General features: G+C 45.5%; 10 non-coding genes and 1 pseudogene across 10 annotated transcripts; all 11 read right to left on the bottom strand.

The window, feature by feature from the left end:
• Positions 1-10: 10 nt before the first annotated feature.
• Positions 11-201, bottom strand: LOC130350972 (U2 spliceosomal RNA). Its single transcript, XR_008887760.1, has one exon. It is a non-coding gene; the product is annotated as a U2 spliceosomal RNA (small nuclear RNA).
• A 2,089-nt stretch (positions 202-2,290) lies between these two features.
• Positions 2,291-2,481, bottom strand: LOC130350960 (U2 spliceosomal RNA). The gene has a single exon (XR_008887750.1). It is a non-coding gene; the product is annotated as a U2 spliceosomal RNA (small nuclear RNA).
• Positions 2,482-4,575: 2,094 nt separating this feature from the next.
• On the bottom strand, positions 4,576-4,766 carry LOC130350947 (U2 spliceosomal RNA). The gene has a single exon (XR_008887739.1). It is a non-coding gene; the product is annotated as a U2 spliceosomal RNA (small nuclear RNA).
• A 2,096-nt stretch (positions 4,767-6,862) lies between these two features.
• On the bottom strand, positions 6,863-7,053 carry LOC130350935 (U2 spliceosomal RNA). The gene has a single exon (XR_008887728.1). It is a non-coding gene; the product is annotated as a U2 spliceosomal RNA (small nuclear RNA).
• Positions 7,054-9,137: 2,084 nt separating this feature from the next.
• On the bottom strand, positions 9,138-9,327 carry LOC130350968 (U2 spliceosomal RNA). Its single transcript, XR_008887758.1, has one exon. It is a non-coding gene; the product is annotated as a U2 spliceosomal RNA (small nuclear RNA).
• Positions 9,328-14,366: 5,039 nt separating this feature from the next.
• Positions 14,367-14,499, bottom strand: LOC130350923 (U2 spliceosomal RNA; annotated as a pseudogene).
• A 2,079-nt stretch (positions 14,500-16,578) lies between these two features.
• LOC130350921 (U2 spliceosomal RNA) lies at positions 16,579-16,769 on the bottom strand. Its single transcript, XR_008887717.1, has one exon. It is a non-coding gene; the product is annotated as a U2 spliceosomal RNA (small nuclear RNA).
• A 2,094-nt stretch (positions 16,770-18,863) lies between these two features.
• Positions 18,864-19,054, bottom strand: LOC130350965 (U2 spliceosomal RNA). The gene has a single exon (XR_008887755.1). It is a non-coding gene; the product is annotated as a U2 spliceosomal RNA (small nuclear RNA).
• Positions 19,055-21,147: 2,093 nt separating this feature from the next.
• Positions 21,148-21,338, bottom strand: LOC130350962 (U2 spliceosomal RNA). The gene has a single exon (XR_008887752.1). It is a non-coding gene; the product is annotated as a U2 spliceosomal RNA (small nuclear RNA).
• A 2,082-nt stretch (positions 21,339-23,420) lies between these two features.
• LOC130350964 (U2 spliceosomal RNA) lies at positions 23,421-23,611 on the bottom strand. Its single transcript, XR_008887754.1, has one exon. It is a non-coding gene; the product is annotated as a U2 spliceosomal RNA (small nuclear RNA).
• Positions 23,612-25,699: 2,088 nt separating this feature from the next.
• On the bottom strand, positions 25,700-25,890 carry LOC130350966 (U2 spliceosomal RNA). The gene has a single exon (XR_008887756.1). It is a non-coding gene; the product is annotated as a U2 spliceosomal RNA (small nuclear RNA).
• Positions 25,891-26,375: the final 485 nt, after the last annotated feature.

Genomic DNA, 26,375 nt, shown 5'->3' with positions numbered 1-26,375 from the left:
CCCTGTAAGGGGGTGGTGCACTGTACCCGAAGATACTGCCATATCGGGTCAATGCATAGGGCGACGGAAGCAAGCTTCGAAATCGGCCCCCGTTCTCAAAAATCCATTTAATATATGGTCCCCAGATAGGGGACGTATCAGATATTAAACTGATAAGAACAGATACTACACTTGATCTTAGCCAAAAGGCCGAGAAGCGATAACCGTGAAAGGGGCGGGCCCAACAAGGTCCCCTTCATGGGCACTATCACTGCTTGCTGTCAGGGAGGCTGCCAGACAATTTTCCATGCACACTCTGGGCTGGGGGGCAGTCAACCACCAGTACACACAGCAGAACCTAAACCCATACCATTATTGCTAAGCAGCAAGACAGGGGCCCATTGCACTCCCACGGGGCCTTTTTAAATGCAATCCATAACCCGGATTTGCCAGGAACCCTTCTTACTCCTCCTACTTGCATGTGACACTGGGCTTAGGATCTGCATAGGAAACACACACACAAGCACACACCTACCTTTGTTGCCTGCAGATGCCTCCTTGGCTGTCCCCAAACGGTATCAAACCAACACCCACGGGAAGCTGTAAGCATAGAGGACATGCCTGCACCCCATTGGACTTACCTGTGTGGGTTAAATCCGGGTTATTTGACAACCTATGGCGGTGATGGTTCTGCTCAGGCAGAGCAGTGCTGATGCTCCTCATAAAGCTGTCGCTGCTGTGAAGGTTCTAGGTGACATCACAAATCCCTTTGGTTACATACACAACAAAGCTGGGTTGTTGTTGTTTACACTCTGCAAGGCCTGTGGAAGTGAGTGACATCATAGCACTGTAGTTCTGAGGGTTCAAGATGGATGCAACAATCTCCTGTTGCTTCTATGAAGGCCGTAATAGACGACATCACCAAACAGCTCCATAGTCACATACACAGCAAAGGAGAGATGTTGTTTACACCTAGTGATGTCAGTGGTATTGAGTGACATCACAGCACAGTGCTAAGGCTCCTGGGCCTGGACACAGCAGCGGCTGCAATATCTCAACGGAGAATACGTTTATATCTATGTGTGTGTGTGCGCATATATATATATATATATATATATATATATATATATATATATTTCTCCGCCGAAATCACTTTTAAACCCATTTCCACCTTTTTTTCCCTTCTCTTCCTCTTACTTTTTTTTCACGTTTTTTTACGTTTTTCTCCTTTTCGCCTCTTTTCTGGGCGTATTATTCTTCTTTTTCTTCTTTTTTTTCGTCTAATGCATACCCCATCAGTGCAGCAATGCTTATTCAATACCGCCAGCAGATGGAGACACTGGGGGATAATTTTCTAAGGATTTATACTGATTTTTCCTGTCTGAATTTGTCGCACAGAAAGTTGCAGGCCAAATATGTGTGACATTTCTGCGACTTTAGCTTCTAGAGCATTTTTACAACATTATACATAGGTGCTGAATACATAAAAAGCGGCTGTTCAGCGACAGACAAGTCGCATCGGCTGAAAGTAGGCCAGAATGTCAGTCCATGTTGGAGCAGGTTTAGATACAGTCTAAAGCATAGATCTCAAAGTCTGTGCACAGAATTTAGCAAGGGCCTCGCACCTTCTGATGCATCAGGTAGGTGCACAATAGCATAGCCTAACCCTCTGTACTTTGGTCTATATTGATGCGGGACATAGACAGCCAGCTGATGACCAATCCATTAGTGCAATGGATGGCTGGAAGCATTTGTCTTTGCCTTTGCAATACCACAGAAGCAATGCATGGTCAATGTACAGCAATGACACACCTGTGTGAACAGCCAGGAGACCCCCCCCCCCCCCCCATGTTATGTTACATAGTTACATAGTTAGTACGGTCGAAAAAAGACATATGTCCATCACGTTCAACCAGGGAATTAAGGGGTAGGGGTGTGGCGCGATATTGGGGAAGGGATGAGATTTTATATTTCTTCATAAGCATTAATCTTATTTTGTCAATTAGGAACATTCAGCACCCACCCGCTATCAAGGCAGCTGCCTATCATGTCATGCCCTACCTGCACAGGTGTGCTGGCTACTCAAATGATCCAATTAAGGAGGCCATTTAGTCAGCAGCAGCAGAAGTCCTGTGCCTGGACGCTCCAACAGGGGCCAGACACAAGCAGAAGCAGAAGCAGCAGAAGCAGCAGCAGCACCACCTTTTGTTTTTTGGCTGCAGCAGCAGCAAGGCCCACAGGGCTGGCTAGCTGGCTAGCCAGCAAGCAGGTAGCAATGAAAGTAGGAATCTTTCTTTTTAACCCTGTAAGGGGGTGGTGCACTGTACCCGAAGATACTGCCATATCGGGTCAATGCATAGGGCGACGGAAGCAAGCTTCGAAATCGGCCCCCGTTCTCAAAAATCCATTTAATATATGGTCCCCAGATAGGGGACGTATCAGATATTAAACTGATAAGAACAGATACTACACTTGATCTTAGCCAAAAGGCCGAGAAGCGATAACCGTGAAAGGGGCGGGCCCAACAAGGTCCCCTTCATGGGCACTATCACTGCTTGCTGTCAGGGAGGCTGCCAGACAATTTTCCATGCACACTCTGGGCTGGGGGGCAGTCAACCACCAGTACACACAGCAGAACCTAAACCCATACCATTATTGCTAAGCAGCAAGACAGGGGCCCATTGCACTCCCACGGGGCCTTTTTAAATGCAATCCATAACCCGGATTTGCCAGGAACCCTTCTTACTCCTCCTACTTGCATGTGACACTGGGCTTAGGATCTGCATAGGAAACACACACACAAGCACACACCTACCTTTGTTGCCTGCAGATGCCTCCTTGGCTGTCCCCAAACGGTATCAAACCAACACCCACGGGAAGCTGTAAGCATAGAGGACATGCCTGCACCCCATTGGACTTACCTGTGTGGGTTAAATCCGGGTTATTTGACAACCTATGGCGGTGATGGTTCTGCTCAGGCAGAGCAGTGCTGATGCTCCTCATAAAGCTGTCGCTGCTGTGAAGGTTCTAGGTGACATCACAAATCCCTTTGGTTACATACACAACAAAGCTGGGTTGTTGTTGTTTACACTCTGCAAGGCCTGTGGAAGTGAGTGACATCATAGCACTGTAGTTCTGAGGGTTCAAGATGGATGCAACAATCTCCTGTTGCTTCTATGAAGGCCGTAATAGACGACATCACCAAACAGCTCCATAGTCACATACACAGCAAAGGAGAGATGTTGTTTACACCTAGTGATGTCAGTGGTATTGAGTGACATCACAGCACAGTGCTAAGGCTCCTGGGCCTGGACACAGCAGCGGCTGCAATATCTCAACGGAGAATACGTTTATATCTATGTGTGTGTGTGCGCATATATATATATATATATATATATATATATATATATATATTTCTCCGCCGAAATCACTTTTAAACCCATTTCCACCTTTTTTTCCCTTCTCTTCCTCTTACTTTTTTTTCACGTTTTTTTACGTTTTTCTCCTTTTCGCCTCTTTTCTGGGCGTATTATTCTTCTTTTTCTTCTTTTTTTTCGTCTAATGCATACCCCATCAGTGCAGCAATGCTTATTCAATACCGCCAGCAGATGGAGACACTGGGGGATAATTTTCTAAGGATTTATACTGATTTTTCCTGTCTGAATTTGTCGCACAGAAAGTTGCAGGCCAAATATGTGTGACATTTCTGCGACTTTAGCTTCTAGAGCATTTTTACAACATTATACATAGGTGCTGAATACATAAAAAGCGACTGTTCAGCGACAGACAAGTCGCATCGGCTGAAAGTAGGCCAGAATGTCAGTCCATGTTGGAGCAGGTTTAGATACAGTCTAAAGCATAGATCTCAAAGTCTGTGCACAGAATTTAGCAAGGGCCTCGCACCTTCTGATGCATCAGGTAGGTGCACAATAGCATAGCCTAACCCTCTGTACTTTGGTCTATATTGATGCGGGACATAGACAGCCAGCTGATGACCAATCCATTAGTGCAATGGATGGCTGGAAGCATTTGTCTTTGCCTTTGCAATACCACAGAAGCAATGCATGGTCAATGTACAGCAATGACACACCTGTGTGAACAGCCAGGAGACCCCCCCCCCCCCCCCCCCCCCCATGTTATGTTACGTAGTTACATAGTTAGTACGGTCGAAAAAAGACATATGTCCATCACGTTCAACCAGGGAATTAAGGGGTAGGGGTGTGGCGCGATATTGGGGAAGGGATGAGATTTTATATTTCTTCATAAGCATTAATCTTATTTTGTCAATTAGGAACATTCAGCACCCACCCGCTATCAAGGCAGCTGCCTATCATGTCATGCCCTACCTGCACAGGTGTGCTGGCTACTCAAATGATCCAATTAAGGAGGCCATTTAGTCAGCAGCAGCAGAAGTCCTGTGCCTGGACGCTCCAACAGGGGCCAGACACAAGCAGAAGCAGAAGCAGCAGAAGCAGCAGCAGCACCACCTTTTGTTTTTTGGCTGCAGCAGCAGCAAGGCCCACAGGGCTGGCTAGCTGGCTAGCCAGCAAGCAGGTAGCAATGAAAGTAGGAATCTTTCTTTTTAACCCTGTAAGGGGGTGGTGCACTGTACCCGAAGATACTGCCATATCGGGTCAATGCATAGGGCGACGGAAGCAAGCTTCGAAATCGGCCCCCGTTCTCAAAAATCCATTTAATATATGGTCCCCAGATAGGGGACGTATCAGATATTAAACTGATAAGAACAGATACTACACTTGATCTTAGCCAAAAGGCCGAGAAGCGATAACCGTGAAAGGGGCGGGCCCAACAAGGTCCCCTTCATGGGCACTATCACTGCTTGCTGTCAGGGAGGCTGCCAGACAATTTTCCATGCACACTCTGGGCTGGGGGGCAGTCAACCACCAGTACACACAGCAGAACCTAAACCCATACCATTATTGCTAAGCAGCAAGACAGGGGCCCATTGCACTCCCACGGGGCCTTTTTAAATGCAATCCATAACCCGGATTTGCCAGGAACCCTTCTTACTCCTCCTACTTGCATGTGACACTGGGCTTAGGATCTGCATAGGAAACACACACACAAGCACACACCTACCTTTGTTGCCTGCAGATGCCTCCTTGGCTGTCCCCAAACGGTATCAAACCAACACCCACGGGAAGCTGTAAGCATAGAGGACATGCCTGCACCCCATTGGACTTACCTGTGTGGGTTAAATCCGGGTTATTTGACAACCTATGGCGGTGATGGTTCTGCTCAGGCAGAGCAGTGCTGATGCTCCTCATAAAGCTGTCGCTGCTGTGAAGGTTCTAGGTGACATCACAAATCCCTTTGGTTACATACACAACAAAGCTGGGTTGTTGTTGTTTACACTCTGCAAGGCCTGTGGAAGTGAGTGACATCATAGCACTGTAGTTCTGAGGGTTCAAGATGGATGCAACAATCTCCTGTTGCTTCTATGAAGGCCGTAATAGACGACATCACCAAACAGCTCCATAGTCACATACACAGCAAAGGAGAGATGTTGTTTACACCTAGTGATGTCAGTGGTATTGAGTGACATCACAGCACAGTGCTAAGGCTCCTGGGCCTGGACACAGCAGCGGCTGCAATATCTCAACGGAGAATACGTTTATATCTATGTGTGTGTGTGCGCATATATATATATATATATATATATATATATATATATATATATATATATATTTCTCCGCCGAAATCACTTTTAAACCCATTTCCACCTTTTTTTCCCTTCTCTTCCTCTTACTTTTTTTTCACGTTTTTTTACGTTTTTCTCCTTTTCGCCTCTTTTCTGGGCGTATTATTCTTCTTTTTCTTCTTTTTTTTCGTCTAATGCATACCCCATCAGTGCAGCAATGCTTATTCAATACCGCCAGCAGATGGAGACACTGGGGGATAATTTTCTAAGGATTTATACTGATTTTTCCTGTCTGAATTTGTCGCACAGAAAGTTGCAGGCCAAATATGTGTGACATTTCTGCGACTTTAGCTTCTAGAGCATTTTTACAACATTATACATAGGTGCTGAATACATAAAAAGCGACTGTTCAGCGACAGACAAGTCGCATCGGCTGAAAGTAGGCCAGAATGTCAGTCCATGTTGGAGCAGGTTTAGATACAGTCTAAAGCATAGATCTCAAAGTCTGTGCACAGAATTTAGCAAGGGCCTCGCACCTTCTGATGCATCAGGTAGGTGCACAATAGCATAGCCTAACCCTCTGTACTTTGGTCTATATTGATGCGGGACATAGACAGCCAGCTGATGACCAATCCATTAGTGCAATGGATGGCTGGAAGCATTTGTCTTTGCCTTTGCAATACCACAGAAGCAATGCATGGTCAATGTACAGCAATGACACACCTGTGTGAACAGCCAGGAGACCCCCCCCCCCCCCCATGTTATGTTACATAGTTACATAGTTAGTACGGTCGAAAAAAGACATATGTCCATCACGTTCAACCAGGGAATTAAGGGGTAGGGGTGTGGCGCGATATTGGGGAAGGGATGAGATTTTATATTTCTTCATAAGCATTAATCTTATTTTGTCAATTAGGAACATTCAGCACCCACCCGCTATCAAGGCAGCTGCCTATCATGTCATGCCCTACCTGCACAGGTGTGCTGGCTACTCAAATGATCCAATTAAGGAGGCCATTTAGTCAGCAGCAGCAGAAGTCCTGTGCCTGGACGCTCCAACAGGGGCCAGACACAAGCAGAAGCAGAAGCAGCAGAAGCAGCAGCAGCACCACCTTTTGTTTTTTGGCTGCAGCAGCAGCAAGGCCCACAGGGCTGGCTAGCTGGCTAGCCAGCAAGCAGGTAGCAATGAAAGTAGGAATCTTTCTTTTTAACCCTGTAAGGGGGTGGTGCACTGTACCCGAAGATACTGCCATATCGGGTCAATGCATAGGGCGACGGAAGCAAGCTTCGAAATCGGCCCCCGTTCTCAAAAATCCATTTAATATATGGTCCCCAGATAGGGGACGTATCAGATATTAAACTGATAAGAACAGATACTACACTTGATCTTAGCCAAAAGGCCGAGAAGCGATAACCGTGAAAGGGGCGGGCCCAACAAGGTCCCCTTCATGGGCACTATCACTGCTTGCTGTCAGGGAGGCTGCCAGACAATTTTCCATGCACACTCTGGGCTGGGGGGCAGTCAACCACCAGTACACACAGCAGAACCTAAACCCATACCATTATTGCTAAGCAGCAAGACAGGGGCCCATTGCACTCCCACGGGGCCTTTTTAAATGCAATCCATAACCCGGATTTGCCAGGAACCCTTCTTACTCCTCCTACTTGCATGTGACACTGGGCTTAGGATCTGCATAGGAAACACACACACAAGCACACACCTACCTTTGTTGCCTGCAGATGCCTCCTTGGCTGTCCCCAAACGGTATCAAACCAACACCCACGGGAAGCTGTAAGCATAGAGGACATGCCTGCACCCCATTGGACTTACCTGTGTGGGTTAAATCCGGGTTATTTGACAACCTATGGCGGTGATGGTTCTGCTCAGGCAGAGCAGTGCTGATGCTCCTCATAAAGCTGTCGCTGCTGTGAAGGTTCTAGGTGACATCACAAATCCCTTTGGTTACATACACAACAAAGCTGGGTTGTTGTTGTTTACACTCTGCAAGGCCTGTGGAAGTGAGTGACATCATAGCACTGTAGTTCTGAGGGTTCAAGATGGATGCAACAATCTCCTGTTGCTTCTATGAAGGCCGTAATAGACGACATCACCAAACAGCTCCATAGTCACATACACAGCAAAGGAGAGATGTTGTTTACACCTAGTGATGTCAGTGGTATTGAGTGACATCACAGCACAGTGCTAAGGCTCCTGGGCCTGGACACAGCAGCGGCTGCAATATCTCAACGGAGAATACGTTTATATCTATGTGTGTGTGTGCGCATATATATATATATATATATATATATATATATATATTTCTCCGCCGAAATCACTTTTAAACCCATTTCCACCTTTTTTTCCCTTCTCTTCCTCTTACTTTTTTTTCACGTTTTTTTACGTTTTTCTCCTTTTCGCCTCTTTTCTGGGCGTATTATTCTTCTTTTTCTTCTTTTTTTTCGTCTAATGCATACCCCATCAGTGCAGCAATGCTTATTCAATACCGCCAGCAGATGGAGACACTGGGGGATAATTTTCTAAGGATTTATACTGATTTTTCCTGTCTGAATTTGTCGCACAGAAAGTTGCAGGCCAAATATGTGTGACATTTCTGCGACTTTAGCTTCTAGAGCATTTTTACAACATTATACATAGGTGCTGAATACATAAAAAGCGACTGTTCAGCGACAGACAAGTCGCATCGGCTGAAAGTAGGCCAGAATGTCAGTCCATGTTGGAGCAGGTTTAGATACAGTCTAAAGCATAGATCTCAAAGTCTGTGCACAGAATTTAGCAAGGGCCTCGCACCTTCTGATGCATCAGGTAGGTGCACAATAGCATAGCCTAACCCTCTGTACTTTGGCCTATATTGATGCGGGACATAGACAGCCAGCTGATGACCAATCCATTAGTGCAATGGATGGCTGGAAGCATTTGTCTTTGCCTTTGCAATACCACAGAAGCAATGCATGGTCAATGTACAGCAATGACACACCTGTGTGAACAGCCAGGAGACCCCCCCCCCCCCCCCCATGTTATGTTACACAGTTACATAGTTAGTACGGTCGAAAAAAGACATATGTCCATCAAGTTCAACCAGGGAATTAAGGGGTAGGGGTGTGGCGCGATATTGGGGAAGGGATGAGATTTTATATTTCTTCATAAGCATTAATCTTATTTTGTCAATTAGGAACATTCAGCACCCACCCGCTATCAAGGCAGCTGCCTATCATGTCATGCCCTACCTGCACAGGTGTGCTGGCTACTCAAATGATCCAATTAAGGAGGCCATTTAGTCAGCAGCAGCAGAAGTCCTGTGCCTGGACGCTCCAACAGGGGCCAGACACAAGCAGAAGCAGAAGCAGCAGAAGCAGCAGCAGCACCACCTTTTGTTTTTTGGCTGCAGCAGCAGCAAGGCCCACAGGGCTGGCTAGCTGGCTAGCCAGCAAGCAGGTAGCAATGAAAGTAGGAATCTTTCTTTTTAACCCTGTAAGGGGGTGGTGCACTGTACCCGAAGATACTGCCATATCGGGTCAATGCATAGGGCGACGGAAGCAAGCTTCGAAATCGGCCCCCGTTCTCAAAAATCCATTTAATATATGGTCCCCAGATAGGGGACGTATCAGATATTAAACTGATAAGAACAGATTTTTTTTAACTTGACTACCCTTACGGGGGCAACTTTATTAAAAATTAAATAATGTTAACAAAGTTGTGCAAATATGTCAATAAATACAGTTACATATAAATAACATATTTACAACATATTAAAACATAAAATGGGCACTTGGTGGCTTTACAAGATAGAATTCCATTCTTTTAAAAACCATTTTCTAGATAAAAGCGGAAATCTCTTCTTGTCTAAAAGATAGTACTGGTACATTTCATAAAAACAGATAGATAAAATGTCCTTCACAGATAAAACCTCATGCTTGAACAATAAAATATTCCTGGCCTTCCACAGAGCTGCCTTCACACAGTTTATGATCTTCCATGCAATAGTCTCTTGAGTCCGTGTTGGGCATTCCAGGCAACCATAAAAAACCACTGCAATATTTAAGTCTTTTAGTCCAGTTATCCTTTTTACCAGAGGGAGTATCTTTGTCCATATTTTCTGAGAGTAAAAACAAGTCCATATTAGATGGTGCACGGTCTCCTCTTGTCGGCATCCCTCCCTCGGGCAGGTTGCAGAGTTGGATAATCCTCTTCGGTGCTGGAATGCCCGGCATGGAAGACACTCGTGTGCGCAGCTCCAGGCCAGGTCCTTCTGTGAATTAAAAAGATAATTAATACTCAACATCTTCCAAATCTGTATACACTTCTGTTCGTTAAAATTTTTGATGGGAGTCACGGTACTGGTTTCTTTTATTTCCTTTAGTAGTTTTTTGCTATTGCACAGATCCTGAACACTTTTACCTTTAAAATTATATAAGTTTAAAATTTTTCCTAAAATCATGTATTGAGGGGGTAAATTCAAAGAATAAGGGCAACTTAAAACTGTAGAAAACCAGCCGTTCCTCCGCATAAAATAACCAGTATTAAAACGAACAAAATAAGACCAGTAGCTATCTTTAAAAACAGTAGTAAAACACATGCTAAAAAACTTTACTAAAAGGAAAGCTTTAAAATCTGGAAAATCCTTACCGCCTCTGGAGTTCGGTTTTATCACAATTTGTCTCTTTAATTTTTCGCTCTTAGAACTCCAAAAGAAAGTAAAACAAGCTTTTGTTATTTTCTTTAGAACCATTTCGGGGGGTGGGAAAACCAGACTTAAATACAATAAAATAGGTAAAAGCACCATTTTTGTAATTAAAACCTTCCCTTCCATTGTAAGTTCTCGCATGTTCCACATACATATTTTCTTATTTATTTTTTGAGCCACCAAGTCCCAGCTATTAAAACCATTATTAGACTCGTCAAAGGAGACACCTAAAATCTGCACCGACTCAGACACAGGGACGGGCACATCATACAAAGGCATTCCGCCTATGTTTAAAATGTTACTTTTGTTAAAATTGACTTTAAAACCGGAGGCACAATTAAAATATTGAATCTGTTTTAGCGTCTTCTGAAGCGATGGGGTGTCCCTGCAAAACACCGCAACATCGTCCATGTACCCCACTACCTTCGCCTCTAGTCCCCCTCCTCCTGGCAGGGGGACTCCATGGATCTGCTTATCCTTTCGTATTGTACATAAAAGAGGCTCTATTGCGCAAATGAAGAGTAGTGGGGACAAGGGACACCCCTGCTTCACTCCGGAATTTAAAATCACGCCCTGTGTCTTAAAACCATTTACTAAAATTTTACTAGTACAGTTATCATAAAAAGCTCTAAGAGACAATAAAAAGCCATCAGGTATACCCATTTTCTCTAAAACCTTAAAAAGATAAAAATGTGACACCCTGTCGAAAGCTTTTTCAAAATCTATGGATAAAACCGCCAGCTTTCCTTTTCTTAATTTGGTGTCGCTAATTACATCCTTTAAAAGGTTTAGGTTCTCCCATAGACTCCTCCCAGGCACCCCACAGACTTGGTTTGTATGAATTATTTTATGGATTACGTTCTTTAAGCGGTTAGCACACAGTTTCGCCATTATTTTATAGTCGCAGTTCAGAAGGGTGATTGGTCTCCAGTTTTTGAGTTCCGACCGGTCTCCCTTTTTGAATAGCAGGGAGACATCACCCTTCTTCCATGAGCCTGGGAGGATTTTAGACTTAAAGACTTCAGTAAAAAGGGAGAACAAATCTTCTTTTAAAATACCATAAAAAGTAACATAAAATTCAATGGGTATACCATCCGGCCCAGGCACTTTACCTGTTTTAAAACTCTTGACGGTCTCTAAAATCTCCTGCTCTGAAATATTCTGCAATAAAAAAGACTGTGAGACAGGATCTAAAAAATTGGTGATCTCCTTTAACGAGTCATTCATAAAACATTCATCAATGTGTTTTACATTAAAAAGATCCGCATAAAACTCTTGCACCTTTTTTAAAATACCCTGTACATCATTCACTCCTTCAATGTTTTCTATTAACCTTCTATTTTCATGTATTTTCTTAAAAAAATACCTGGAGCAGGTCTCGTTTTCCTCAAGATGCTGTATTCGAGACCTAAAGATAATTTCTTTTCCTTTCTGCTCCAGGCACTTAGTTATTTCTTTTTTAAGATCATGTACCTCCTTCTCCACCTCCATCCCATGTGCTCTGAATTTGTACAGGGTTTGCAGACGAGTATTTAGGATATTATAAAATTCACGTTTTTCTTTAGCTTTCCTAACCCCAACACGGATAAAAAATTCTTTTATTTTTAGTTTCATTTTTTCCCACCAGATACTGGTGGGAGTGTTGGGGTCTTTTACTCGTCTGCATTCCTTGTAAAAGGTGATAAAATCTGATAAAACCTGCGGATCTTCTAAAAGGGACACGTTTAACTTCCAGGCATTCCTACCAGTTCTCCTTTTAAAATCACTTTTAACTTTAAAATACAATAATTTATGGTCAGAAAAAACATTGGTAAAAAGATCACAGTTAAAAGGCAGTACTTGATAAGAACAAAAAATAAAATCTATCCTGGAGCTACAGCTTGCATTGCTCCAGGTAACACCGTCTTCCTCTGGTACGTTAAAATTACATTTTTTAAAAACATCAGTGAGATTAAAATCTAAAATCAAGTTTTTTAACATAAAAGACGTCTTATCATAGTTCCTACTCACTGCGTTCGAAAAACGGCGTTCTCCCCTTAAAATACAATTAAAATCACCTGATAAAACAAGAGGACTAGAATTGTTAATAAAAAGGGGTAAAATCTCCAACATTTTTATTCTTTCATTCTTATCAGGAGAACCATAAAAATTTAAAAACTGCCATTTAATACCATTAATAAAAGCGCTGACCAATAAAATTCTGCCTGGTAAAATTTCGTTAAAACTCTCAATTAAAACGTTCCCTTTAAAAAGTATGGCGACCCCTGCTGATCTGGACTCATTTGATCCAGACCAGACTGATGGACCGTGCACCCAATCATCTTCATATTCTTTATAATTTAATCTGTGCGGGATGCCACATTCCTGCAGGAAAAGGACGGAAGCAGCAAAAACCGACAAGTAATTAAATAGGGCAACCCTTCTTACTCTGGCGCTCACACTTCTCAGGTTCAAGGACAGACCGGACAACTCAGCCATGGGAATGTACAAGAAAACGTCTTACACCTCTGATTCCCCCTCCGAAGCCTCATACCCCCCAAAATCTGACTCAACTGTACGCATAGAGGAAGCAGGAGAGGAGGCACCATCACTCAGCCGACCCCCCTCCTCCATCATGATTGAGGCATAGTTGTCCTCGGGCATCCTGGCAATCAGGGCTCCAGACTCATTGGGTTCTTCCACCTCTTGCCCCTCCATAGGGGTCGGGTGTTCACTTAGCTCCGTCTCTGGTACCTCAGAGACGGTCACCCCTGAAACCTCCTCCTGGCAGGGAGGAGGGGGGGTATCCCCTAAGGGGACCTGTGGAGGAACGTCACTTGGGTTCCCTGCATCCGCAGGTACTTCCATCGGCTCCCCCTGGACCGCCTCCGAATAGAGTCTTCTGGAGCCCCTCCGCCTTTTAACCTTCACCTCTCCACCCGGATCATCGCTCTCAGGGGGACCCTGAGCCAGAGGTTGCTGAGGAGCGGATTCAGCCGCCGTCCGCTCCTCTCTTAACCCAGCATGCTCCTGGGGGCCAGTTTTTTCACCACTTGCACGTTTTTTGGCCATCCTCTGCTCTTTAGGGTCCCCTCCTTTTGCCTGAGGGGGGGTCTTTCTCCTTCTCCATCTCACCGCTTACCTCTTGTGGGGGGGTAATCACTGGCTCTGCTTGCCTCGGCTGGTGTCCCGGTTGCTGTCCTTGCTGCCTCCAGGGTTGCCACTGCTGCTCCGTCCTATGTCTGTGGGGACAAGAGGAGAAAAGGTGACCGAATTGTTGACAGAAATTGCACCTCCCTCCTCTTGTGCATTTCTCTGTCTCGTGCTGTGTGCTACCACATTTTTTGCATGTACTTTCACAGTTTTCTTTTGTGTGTCCATATCTGTGACACTTCCTGCAGTAGCTTGGCATCCCCGCATAAAAGAGGTCGCCACACATATTATTTATTTTAAAACGAGCTGGTGGTAGTTGTATTCCCCCTGGCAATCTGTCATCTTTTTTGCATGTAACCTGAAATCTCCACTTAGATGTCCAGATGCCACAGCTGTTCATGATTTTTCCTCTGCACTTAACCTTACTAAAATAGACTTGTAAAAACAACTCAACATCGTGTAGGTTGGCGAAAGGGGAATACATCTTTACTACCACCAGCTTAATATCGTCTAGAACGTGCTCAATAATCCGGACACCCTGAAGCTTTTTGTCTTTACTCGCAGCAGCTCTGGTAACAAAATCTCTGTGGATGCCATTTTGTGTGAACGTCACATCAAAAATTTTACGCTTCGGGTAGTCCTGGATTGCCAATATCTCGCCCTTCTGTATTCCGAAAACTCCTCCGAGCACGTCCTCTACTACGAATTTCAAATCGTCCGCCCTTTTGGTATCATCCGTGAGAATGACTCTCACGGTGTTTTTGATCCTTGCGTATGCCGGCACAGAACCTGGATCCGGATCATCATCCATGGTTCTAACCTCTCTCCACCCGAAGGTCTTGAGAGGCGATCGCTACTCGTTACCCTGGGACTAGGCCCTCTCCCCAATAGCAACAAGTGGGTGAAGCCCAGGCAATAAACCTGGGCGATCCCACAAGGCCGAGGAGAGGGGTACCCGAGTACCTTCTGACCAGATCTCCTGTATTACTACACTTGATCTTAGCCAAAAGGCCGAGAAGCGATAACCGTGAAAGGGGCGGGCCCAACAAGGTCCCCTTCATGGGCACTATCACTGCTTGCTGTCAGGGAGGCTGCCAGACAATTTTCCATGCACACTCTGGGCTGGGGGGCAGTCAACCACCAGTACACACAGCAGAACCTAAACCCATACCATTATTGCTAAGCAGCAAGACAGGGGCCCATTGCACTCCCACGGGGCCTTTTTAAATGCAATCCATAACCCGGATTTGCCAGGAACCCTTCTTACTCCTCCTACTTGCATGTGACACTGGGCTTAGGATCTGCATAGGAAACACACACACAAGCACACACCTACCTTTGTTGCCTGCAGATGCCTCCTTGGCTGTCCCCAAACGGTATCAAACCAACACCCACGGGAAGCTGTAAGCATAGAGGACATGCCTGCACCCCATTGGACTTACCTGTGTGGGTTAAATCCGGGTTATTTGACAACCTATGGCGGTGATGGTTCTGCTCAGGCAGAGCAGTGCTGATGCTCCTCATAAAGCTGTCGCTGCTGTGAAGGTTCTAGGTGACATCACAAATCCCTATGGTTACATACACAACAAAGCTGGGTTGTTGTTGTTTACACTCTGCAAGGCCTGTGGAAGTGAGTGACATCATAGCACTGTAGTTCTGAGGGTTCTAGATGGATGCAACAATCTCCTGTTGCTTCTATGAAGGCCGTAATAGACGACATCACCAAACAGCTCCATAGTCACATACACAGCAAAGGAGAGATGTTGTTTACACCTAGTGATGTCAGTGGTATTGAGTGACATCACAGCACAGTGCTAAGGCTCCTGGGCCTGGACACAGCAGCGGCTGCAATATCTCAACGGAGAATACGTTTATATCTATGTGTGTGTGTGCGCATATATATATATATATATATATATATATATATATATATATATATTTCTCCGCCGAAATCACTTTTAAACCCATTTCCACCTTTTTTTCCCTTCTCTTCCTCTTACTTTTTTTTCACGTTTTTTTACGTTTTTCTCCTTTTCGCCTCTTTTCTGGGCGTATTATTCTTCTTTTTCTTCTTTTTTTTCGTCTAATGCATACCCCATCAGTGCAGCAATGCTTATTCAATACCGCCAGCAGATGGAGACACTGGGGGATAATTTTCTAAGGATTTATACTGATTTTTCCTGTCTGAATTTGTCGCACAGAAAGTTGCAGGCCAAATATGTGTGACATTTCTGCGACTTTAGCTTCTAGAGCATTTTTACAACATTATACATAGGTGCTGAATACATAAAAAGCGACTGTTCAGCGACAGACAAGTCGCATCGGCTGAAAGTAGGCCAGAATGTCAGTCCATGTTGGAGCAGGTTTAGATACAGTCTAAAGCATAGATCTCAAAGTCTGTGCACAGAATTTAGCAAGGGCCTCGCACCTTCTGATGCATCAGGTAGGTGCACAATAGCATAGCCTAACCCTCTGTACTTTGGTCTATATTGATGCGGGACATAGACAGCCAGCTGATGACCAATCCATTAGTGCAATGGATGGCTGGAAGCATTTGTCTTTGCCTTTGCAATACCACAGAAGCAATGCATGGTCAATGTACAGCAATGACACACCTGTGTGAACAGCCAGGAGACCCCCCCCCCCCCCCCCCCCCATGTTATGTTACATAGTTAGTACGGTCGAAAAAAGACATATGTCCATCAAGTTCAACCAGGGAATTAAGGGGTAGGGGTGTGGCGCGATATTGGGGAAGGGATGAGATTTTATATTTCTTCATAAGCATTAATCTTATTTTGTCAATTAGGAACATTCAGCACCCACCCGCTATCAAGGCAGCTGCCTATCATGTCATGCCCTACCTGCACAGGTGTGCTGGCTACTCAAATGATCCAATTAAGGAGGCCATTTAGTCAGCAGCAGCAGAAGTCCTGTGCCTGGACGCTCCAACAGGGGCCAGACACAAGCAGAAGCAGAAGCAGCAGAAGCACCACCTTTTGTTTTTTGGCTGCAGCAGCAGCAAGGCCCACAGGGCTGGCTAGCTGGCTAGCCAGCAAGCAGGTAGCAATGAAAGTAGGAATCTTTCTTTTTAACCCTGTAAGGGGGTGGTGCACTGTACCCGAAGATACTGCCATATCGGGTCAATGCATAGGGCGACGGAAGCAAGCTTCGAAATCGGCCCCCGTTCTCAAAAATCCATTTAATATATGGTCCCCAGATAGGGGACGTATCAGATATTAAACTGATAAGAACAGATACTACACTTGATCTTAGCCAAAAGGCCGAGAAGCGATAACCGTGAAAGGGGCGGGCCCAACAAGGTCCCCTTCATGGGCACTATCACTGCTTGCTGTCAGGGAGGCTGCCAGACAATTTTCCATGCACACTCTGGGCTGGGGGGCAGTCAACCACCAGTACACACAGCAGAACCTAAACCCATACCATTATTGCTAAGCAGCAAGACAGGGGCCCATTGCACTCCCACGGGGCCTTTTTAAATGCAATCCATAACCCGGATTTGCCAGGAACCCTTCTTACTCCTCCTACTTGCATGTGACACTGGGCTTAGGATCTGCATAGGAAACACACACACAAGCACACACCTACCTTTGTTGCCTGCAGATGCCTCCTTGGCTGTCCCCAAACGGTATCAAACCAACACCCACGGGAAGCTGTAAGCATAGAGGACATGCCTGCACCCCATTGGACTTACCTGTGTGGGTTAAATCCGGGTTATTTGACAACCTATGGCGGTGATGGTTCTGCTCAGGCAGAGCAGTGCTGATGCTCCTCATAAAGCTGTCGCTGCTGTGAAGGTTCTAGGTGACATCACAAATCCCTATGGTTACATACACAACAAAGCTGGGTTGTTGTTGTTTACACTCTGCAAGGCCTGTGGAAGTGAGTGACATCATAGCACTGTAGTTCTGAGGGTTCAAGATGGATGCAACAATCTCCTGTTGCTTCTATGAAGGCCGTAATAGACGACATCACCAAACAGCTCCATAGTCACATACACAGCAAAGGAGAGATGTTGTTTACACCTAGTGATGTCAGTGGTATTGAGTGACATCACAGCACAGTGCTAAGGCTCCTGGGCCTGGACACAGCAGCGGCTGCAATATCTCAACGGAGAATACGTTTATATCTATGTGTGTGTGTGCGCATATATATATATATATATATATATATATATATATATATATATATATTTCTCCGCCGAAATCACTTTTAAACCCATTTCCACCTTTTTTTCCCTTCTCTTCCTCTTACTTTTTTTTCACGTTTTTTTACGTTTTTCTCCTTTTCGCCTCTTTTCTGGGCGTATTATTCTTCTTTTTCTTCTTTTTTTTCGTCTAATGCATACCCCATCAGTGCAGCAATGCTTATTCAATACCGCCAGCAGATGGAGACACTGGGGGATAATTTTCTAAGGATTTATACTGATTTTTCCTGTCTGAATTTGTCGCACAGAAAGTTGCAGGCCAAATATGTGTGACATTTCTGCGACTTTAGCTTCTAGAGCATTTTTACAACATTATACATAGGTGCTGAATACATAAAAAGCGACTGTTCAGCGACAGACAAGTCGCATCGGCTGAAAGTAGGCCAGAATGTCAGTCCATGTTGGAGCAGGTTTAGATACAGTCTAAAGCATAGATCTCAAAGTCTGTGCACAGAATTTAGCAAGGGCCTCGCACCTTCTGATGCATCAGGTAGGTGCACAATAGCATAGCCTAACCCTCTGTACTTTGGTCTATATTGATGCGGGACATAGACAGCCAGCTGATGACCAATCCATTAGTGCAATGGATGGCTGGAAGCATTTGTCTTTGCCTTTGCAATACCACAGAAGCAATGCATGGTCAATGTACAGCAATGACACACCTGTGTGAACAGCCAGGAGACCCCCCCCCCCCCCCCCATGTTATGTTACATAGTTACATAGTTAGTACGGTCGAAAAAAGACATATGTCCATCAAGTTCAACCAGGGAATTAAGGGGTAGGGGTGTGGCGCGATATTGGGGAAGGGATGAGATTTTATATTTCTTCATAAGCATTAATCTTATTTTGTCAATTAGGAACATTCAGCACCCACCCGCTATCAAGGCAGCTGCCTATCATGTCATGCCCTACCTGCACAGGTGTGCTGGCTACTCAAATGATCCAATTAAGGAGGCCATTTAGTCAGCAGCAGCAGAAGTCCTGTGCCTGGACGCTCCAACAGGGGCCAGACACAAGCAGAAGCAGAAGCAGCAGAAGCAGCAGCAGCACCACCTTTTGTTTTTTGGCTGCAGCAGCAGCAAGGCCCACAGGGCTGGCTAGCTGGCTAGCCAGCAAGCAGGTAGCAATGAAAGTAGGAATCTTTCTTTTTAACCCTGTAAGGGGGTGGTGCACTGTACCCGAAGATACTGCCATATCGGGTCAATGCATAGGGCGACGGAAGCAAGCTTTGAAATCGGCCCCCGTTCTCAAAAATCCATTTAATATATGGTCCCCAGATAGGGGACGTATCAGATATTAAACTGATAAGAACAGATACTACACTTGATCTTAGCCAAAAGGCCGAGAAGCGATAACCGTGAAAGGGGCGGGCCCAACAAGGTCCCCTTCATGGGCACTATCACTGCTTGCTGTCAGGGAGGCTGCCAGACAATTTTCCATGCACACTCTGGGCTGGGGGGCAGTCAACCACCAGTACACACAGCAGAACCTAAACCCATACCATTATTGCTAAGCAGCAAGACAGGGGCCCATTGCACTCCCACGGGGCCTTTTTAAATGCAATCCATAACCCGGATTTGCCAGGAACCCTTCTTACTCCTCCTACTTGCATGTGACACTGGGCTTAGGATCTGCATAGGAAACACACACACAAGCACACACCTACCTTTGTTGCCTGCAGATGCCTCCTTGGCTGTCCCCAAACGGTATCAAACCAACACCCACGGGAAGCTGTAAGCATAGAGGACATGCCTGCACCCCATTGGACTTACCTGTGTGGGTTAAATCCGGGTTATTTGACAACCTATGGCGGTGATGGTTCTGCTCAGGCAGAGCAGTGCTGATGCTCCTCATAAAGCTGTCGCTGCTGTGAAGGTTCTAGGTGACATCACAAATCCCTATGGTTACATACACAACAAAGCTGGGTTGTTGTTGTTTACACTCTGCAAGGCCTGTGGAAGTGAGTGACATCATAGCACTGTAGTTCTGAGGGTTCAAGATGGATGCAACAATCTCCTGTTGCTTCTATGAAGGCCGTAATAGACGACATCACCAAACAGCTCCATAGTCACATACACAGCAAAGGAGAGATGTTGTTTACACCTAGTGATGTCAGTGGTATTGAGTGACATCACAGCACAGTGCTAAGGCTCCTGGGCCTGGACACAGCAGCGGCTGCAATATCTCAACGGAGAATACGTTTATATCTATGTGTGTGTGTGCGCATATATATATATATATATATATATATATATATATATATATTTCTCCGCCGAAATCACTTTTAAACCCATTTCCACCTTTTTTTCCCTTCTCTTCCTCTTACTTTTTTTTCACGTTTTTTTACGTTTTTCTCCTTTTCGCCTCTTTTCTGGGCGTATTATTCTTCTTTTTCTTCTTTTTTTTCGTCTAATGCATACCCCATCAGTGCAGCAATGCTTATTCAATACCGCCAGCAGATGGAGACACTGGGGGATAATTTTCTAAGGATTTATACTGATTTTTCCTGTCTGAATTTGTCGCACAGAAAGTTGCAGGCCAAATATGTGTGACATTTCTGCGACTTTAGCTTCTAGAGCATTTTTACAACATTATACATAGGTGCTGAATACATAAAAAGCGACTGTTCAGCGACAGACAAGTCGCATCGGCTGAAAGTAGGCCAGAATGTCAGTCCATGTTGGAGCAGGTTTAGATACAGTCTAAAGCATAGATCTCAAAGTCTGTGCACAGAATTTAGCAAGGGCCTCGCACCTTCTGATGCATCAGGTAGGTGCACAATAGCATAGCCTAACCCTCTGTACTTTGGTCTATATTGATGCGGGACATAGACAGCCAGCTGATGACCAATCCATTAGTGCAATGGATGGCTGGAAGCATTTGTCTTTGCCTTTGCAATACCACAGAAGCAATGCATGGTCAATGTACAGCAATGACACACCTGTGTGAACAGCCAGGAGACCCCCCCCCCCCCCCCCCCCCCATGTTATGTTACATAGTTACATAGTTAGTACGGTCGAAAAAAGACATATGTCCATCAAGTTCAACCAGGGAATTAAGGGGTAGGGGTGTGGCGCGATATTGGGGAAGGGATGAGATTTTATATTTCTTCATAAGCATTAATCTTATTTTGTCAATTAGGAACATTCAGCACCCACCCGCTATCAAGGCAGCTGCCTATCATGTCATGCCCTACCTGCACAGGTGTGCTGGCTACTCAAATGATCCAATTAAGGAGGCCATTTAGTCAGCAGCAGCAGAAGTCCTGTGCCTGGACGCTCCAACAGGGGCCAGACACAAGCAGAAGCAGAAGCAGCAGAAGCAGCAGCAGCACCACCTTTTGTTTTTTGGCTGCAGCAGCAGCAAGGCCCACAGGGCTGGCTAGCTGGCTAGCCAGCAAGCAGGTAGCAATGAAAGTAGGAATCTTTCTTTTTAACCCTGTAAGGGGGTGGTGCACTGTACCCGAAGATACTGCCATATCGGGTCAATGCATAGGGCGACGGAAGCAAGCTTCGAAATCGGCCCCCGTTCTCAAAAATCCATTTAATATATGGTCCCCAGATAGGGGACGTATCAGATATTAAACTGATAAGAACAGATACTACACTTGATCTTAGCCAAAAGGCAGAGAAGCGATAACCGTGAAAGGGGCGGGCCCAACAAGGTCCCCTTCATGGGCACTATCACTGCTTGCTGTCAGGGAGGCTGCCAGACAATTTTCCATGCACACTCTGGGCTGGGGGGCAGTCAACCACCAGTACACACAGCAGAACCTAAACCCATACCATTATTGCTAAGCAGCAAGACAGGGGCCCATTGCACTCCCACGGGGCCTTTTTAAATGCAATCCATAACCCGGATTTGCCAGGAACCCTTCTTACTCCTCCTACTTGCATGTGACACTGGGCTTAGGATCTGCATAGGAAACACACACACAAGCACACACCTACCTTTGTTGCCTGCAGATGCCTCCTTGGCTGTCCCCAAACGGTATCAAACCAACACCCACGGGAAGCTGTAAGCATAGAGGACATGCCTGCACCCCATTGGACTTACCTGTGTGGGTTAAATCCGGGTTATTTGACAACCTATGGCGGTGATGGTTCTGCTCAGGCAGAGCAGTGCTGATGCTCCTCATAAAGCTGTCGCTGCTGTGAAGGTTCTAGGTGACATCACAAATCCCTATGGTTACATACACAACAAAGCTGGGTTGTTGTTGTTTACACTCTGCAAGGCCTGTGGAAGTGAGTGACATCATAGCACTGTAGTTCTGAGGGTTCTAGATGGATGCAACAATCTCCTGTTGCTTCTATGAAGGCCGTAATAGACGACATCACCAAACAGCTCCATAGTCACATACACAGCAAAGGAGAGATGTTGTTTACACCTAGTGATGTCAGTGGTATTGAGTGACATCACAGCACAGTGCTAAGGCTCCTGGGCCTGGACACAGCAGCGGCTGCAATATCTCAACGGAGAATACGTTTATATCTATGTGTGTGTGTGCGCATATATATATATATATATATATATATATATATATATATATTTCTCCGCCGAAATCACTTTTAAACCCATTTCCACCTTTTTTTCCCTTCTCTTCCTCTTACTTTTTTTTCACGTTTTTTTACGTTTTTCTCCTTTTCGCCTCTTTTCTGGGCGTATTATTCTTCTTTTTCTTCTTTTTTTTCGTCTAATGCATACCCCATCAGTGCAGCAATGCTTATTCAATACCGCCAGCAGATGGAGACACTGGGGGATAATTTTCTAAGGATTTATACTGATTTTTCCTGTCTGAATTTGTCGCACAGAAAGTTGCAGGCCAAATATGTGTGACATTTCTGCGACTTTAGCTTCTAGAGCATTTTTACAACATTATACATAGGTGCTGAATACATAAAAAGCGACTGTTCAGCGACAGACAAGTCGCATCGGCTGAAAGTAGGCCAGAATGTCAGTCCATGTTGGAGCAGGTTTAGATACAGTCTAAAGCATAGATCTCAAAGTCTGTGCACAGAATTTAGCAAGGGCCTCGCACCTTCTGATGCATCAGGTAGGTGCACAATAGCATAGCCTAACCCTCTGTACTTTGGTCTATATTGATGCGGGACATAGACAGCCAGCTGATGACCAATCCATTAGTGCAATGGATGGCTGGAAGCATTTGTCTTTGCCTTTGCAATACCACAGAAGCAATGCATGGTCAATGTACAGCAATGACACACCTGTGTGAACAGCCAGGAGACCCCCCCCCCCATGTTATGTTACATAGTTACATAGTTAGTACGGTCGAAAAAAGACATATGTCCATCAAGTTCAACCAGGGAATTAAGGGGTAGGGGTGTGGCGCGATATTGGGGAAGGGATGAGATTTTATATTTCTTCATAAGCATTAATCTTATTTTGTCAATTAGGAACATTCAGCACCCACCCGCTATCAAGGCAGCTGCCTATCATGTCATGCCCTACCTGCACAGGTGTGCTGGCTACTCAAATGATCCAATTAAGGAGGCCATTTAGTCAGCAGCAGCAGAAGTCCTGTGCCTGGACGCTCCAACAGGGGCCAGACACAAGCAGAAGCAGAAGCAGCAGAAGCAGCAGCAGTACCACCTTTTGTTTTTTGGCTGCAGCAGCAGCAAGGCCCACAGGGCTGGCTAGCTGGCTAGCCAGCAAGCAGGTAGCAATGAAAGTAGGAATCTTTCTTTTTAACCCTGTAAGGGGGTGGTGCACTGTACCCGAAGATACTGCCATATCGGGTCAATGCATAGGGCGACGGAAGCAAGCTTCGAAATCGGCCCCCGTTCTCAAAAATCCATTTAATATATGGTCCCCAGATAGGGGACGTATCAGATATTAAACTGATAAGAACAGATACTACACTTGATCTTAGCCAAAAGGCCGAGAAACGATAACCGTGAAAGGGGCGGGCCCAACAAGGTCCCCTTCATGGGCACTATCACTGCTTGCTGTCAGGGAGGCTGCCAGACAATTTTCCATGCACACTCTGGGCTGGGGGGCAGTCAACCACCAGTACACACAGCAGAACCTAAACCCATACCATTATTGCTAAGCAGCAAGACAGGGGCCCATTGCACTCCCACGGGGCCTTTTTAAATGCAATCCATAACCCGGATTTGCCAGGAACCCTTCTTACTCCTCCTACTTGCATGTGACACTGGGCTTAGGATCTGCATAGGAAACACACACACAAGCACACACCTACCTTTGTTGCCTGCAGATGCCTCCTTGGCTGTCCCCAAACGGTATCAAACCAACACCCACGGGAAGCTGTAAGCATAGAGGACATGCCTGCACCCCATTGGACTTACCTGTGTGGGTTAAATCCGGGTTATTTGACAACCTATGGCGGTGATGGTTCTGCTCAGGCAGAGCAGTGCTGATGCTCCTCATAAAGCTGTCGCTGCTGTGAAGGTTCTAGGTGACATCACAAATCCCTATGGTTACATACACAACAAAGCTGGGTTGTTGTTGTTTACACTCTGCAAGGCCTGTGGAAGTGAGTGACATCATAGCACTGTAGTTCTGAGGGTTCAAGATGGATGCAACAATCTCCTGTTGCTTCTATGAAGGCCGTAATAGACGACATCACCAAACAGCTCCATAGTCACATACACAGCAAAGGAGAGATGTTGTTTACACCTAGTGATGTCAGTGGTATTGAGTGACATCACAGCACAGTGCTAAGGCTCCTGGGCCTGGACACAGCAGCGGCTGCAATATCTCAACGGAGAATACGTTTATATCTATGTGTGTGTGTGCGCATATATATATATATATATATATATATATATATATATATATATTTCTCCGCCGAAATCACTTTTAAACCCATTTCCACCTTTTTTTCCCTTCTCTTCCTCTTACTTTTTTTTCACGTTTTTTTACGTTTTTCTCCTTTTCGCCTCTTTTCTGGGCGTATTATTCTTCTTTTTCTTCTTTTTTTTCGTCTAATGCATACCCCATCAGTGCAGCAATGCTTATTCAATACCGCCAGCAGATGGAGACACTGGGGGATAATTTTCTAAGGATTTATACTGATTTTTCCTGTCTGAATTTGTCGCACAGAAAGTTGCAGGCCAAATATGTGTGACATTTCTGCGACTTTAGCTTCTAGAGCATTTTTACAACATTATACATAGGTGCTGAATACATAAAAAGCGACTGTTCAGCGACAGACAAGTCGCATCGGCTGAAAGTAGGCCAGAATGTCAGTCCATGTTGGAGCAGGTTTAGATACAGTCTAAAGCATAGATCTCAAAGTCTGTGCACAGAATTTAGCAAGGGCCTCGCACCTTCTGATGCATCAGGTAGGTGCACAATAGCATAGCCTAACCCTCTGTACTTTGGTCTATATTGATGCGGGACATAGACAGCCAGCTGATGACCAATCCATTAGTGCAATGGATGGCTGGAAGCATTTGTCTTTGCCTTTGCAATACCACAGAAGCAATGCATGGTCAATGTACAGCAATGACACACCTGTGTGAACAGCCAGGAGACCCCCCCCCCCCCCCATGTTATGTTACATAGTTACATAGTTAGTACGGTCGAAAAAAGACATATGTCCATCAAGTTCAACCAGGGAATTAAGGGGTAGGGGTGTGGCGCGATATTGGGGAAGGGATGAGATTTTATATTTCTTCATAAGCATTAATCTTATTTTGTCAATTAGGAACATTCAGCACCCACCCGCTATCAAGGCAGCTGCCTATCATGTCATGCCCTACCTGCACAGGTGTGCTGGCTACTCAAATGATCCAATTAAGGAGGCCATTTAGTCAGCAGCAGCAGAAGTCCTGTGCCTGGACGCTCCAACAGGGGCCAGACACAAGCAGAAGCAGAAGCAGCAGAAGCAGCAGCAGCACCACCTTTTGTTTTTTGGCTGCAGCAGCAGCAAGGCCCACAGGGCTGGCTAGCTGGCTAGCCAGCAAGCAGGTAGCAATGAAAGTAGGAATCTTTCTTTTTAACCCTGTAAGGGGGTGGTGCACTGTACCCGAAGATACTGCCATATCGGGTCAATGCATAGGGCGACGGAAGCAAGCTTCGAAATCGGCCCCCGTTCTCAAAAATCCATTTAATATATGGTCCCCAGATAGGGGACGTATCAGATATTAAACTGATAAGAATAGATACTACACTTGATCTTAGCCAAAAGGCCGAGAAGCGATAACCGTGAAAGGGGCGGGCCCAACAAGGTCCCCTTCATGGGCACTATCACTGCTTGCTGTCAGGGAGGCTGCCAGACAATTTTCCATGCACACTCTGGGCTGGGGGGCAGTCAACCACCAGTACACACAGCAGAACCTAAACCCATACCATTATTGCTAAGCAGCAAGACAGGGGCCCATTGCACTCCCACGGGGCCTTTTTAAATGCAATCCATAACCCGGATTTGCCAGGAACCCTTCTTACTCCTCCTACTTGCATGTGACACTGGGCTTAGGATCTGCATAGGAAACACACACACAAGCACACACCTACCTTTGTTGCCTGCAGATGCCTCCTTGGCTGTCCCCAAACGGTATCAAACCAACACCCACGGGAAGCTGTAAGCATAGAGGACATGCCTGCACCCCATTGGACTTACCTGTGTGGGTTAAATCCGGGTTATTTGACAACCTATGGCGGTGATGGTTCTGCTCAGGCAGAGCAG

This window comes from Hyla sarda, unplaced genomic scaffold (assembly GCF_029499605.1).
Source record: "Hyla sarda isolate aHylSar1 unplaced genomic scaffold, aHylSar1.hap1 scaffold_955, whole genome shotgun sequence".
Classification (NCBI taxonomy): domain Eukaryota; kingdom Metazoa; phylum Chordata; class Amphibia; order Anura; family Hylidae; genus Hyla; species Hyla sarda.
The sequence above is the reverse complement of the archived record's forward strand: the minus strand, read 5'-3'. Positions and strand labels throughout refer to the sequence as shown.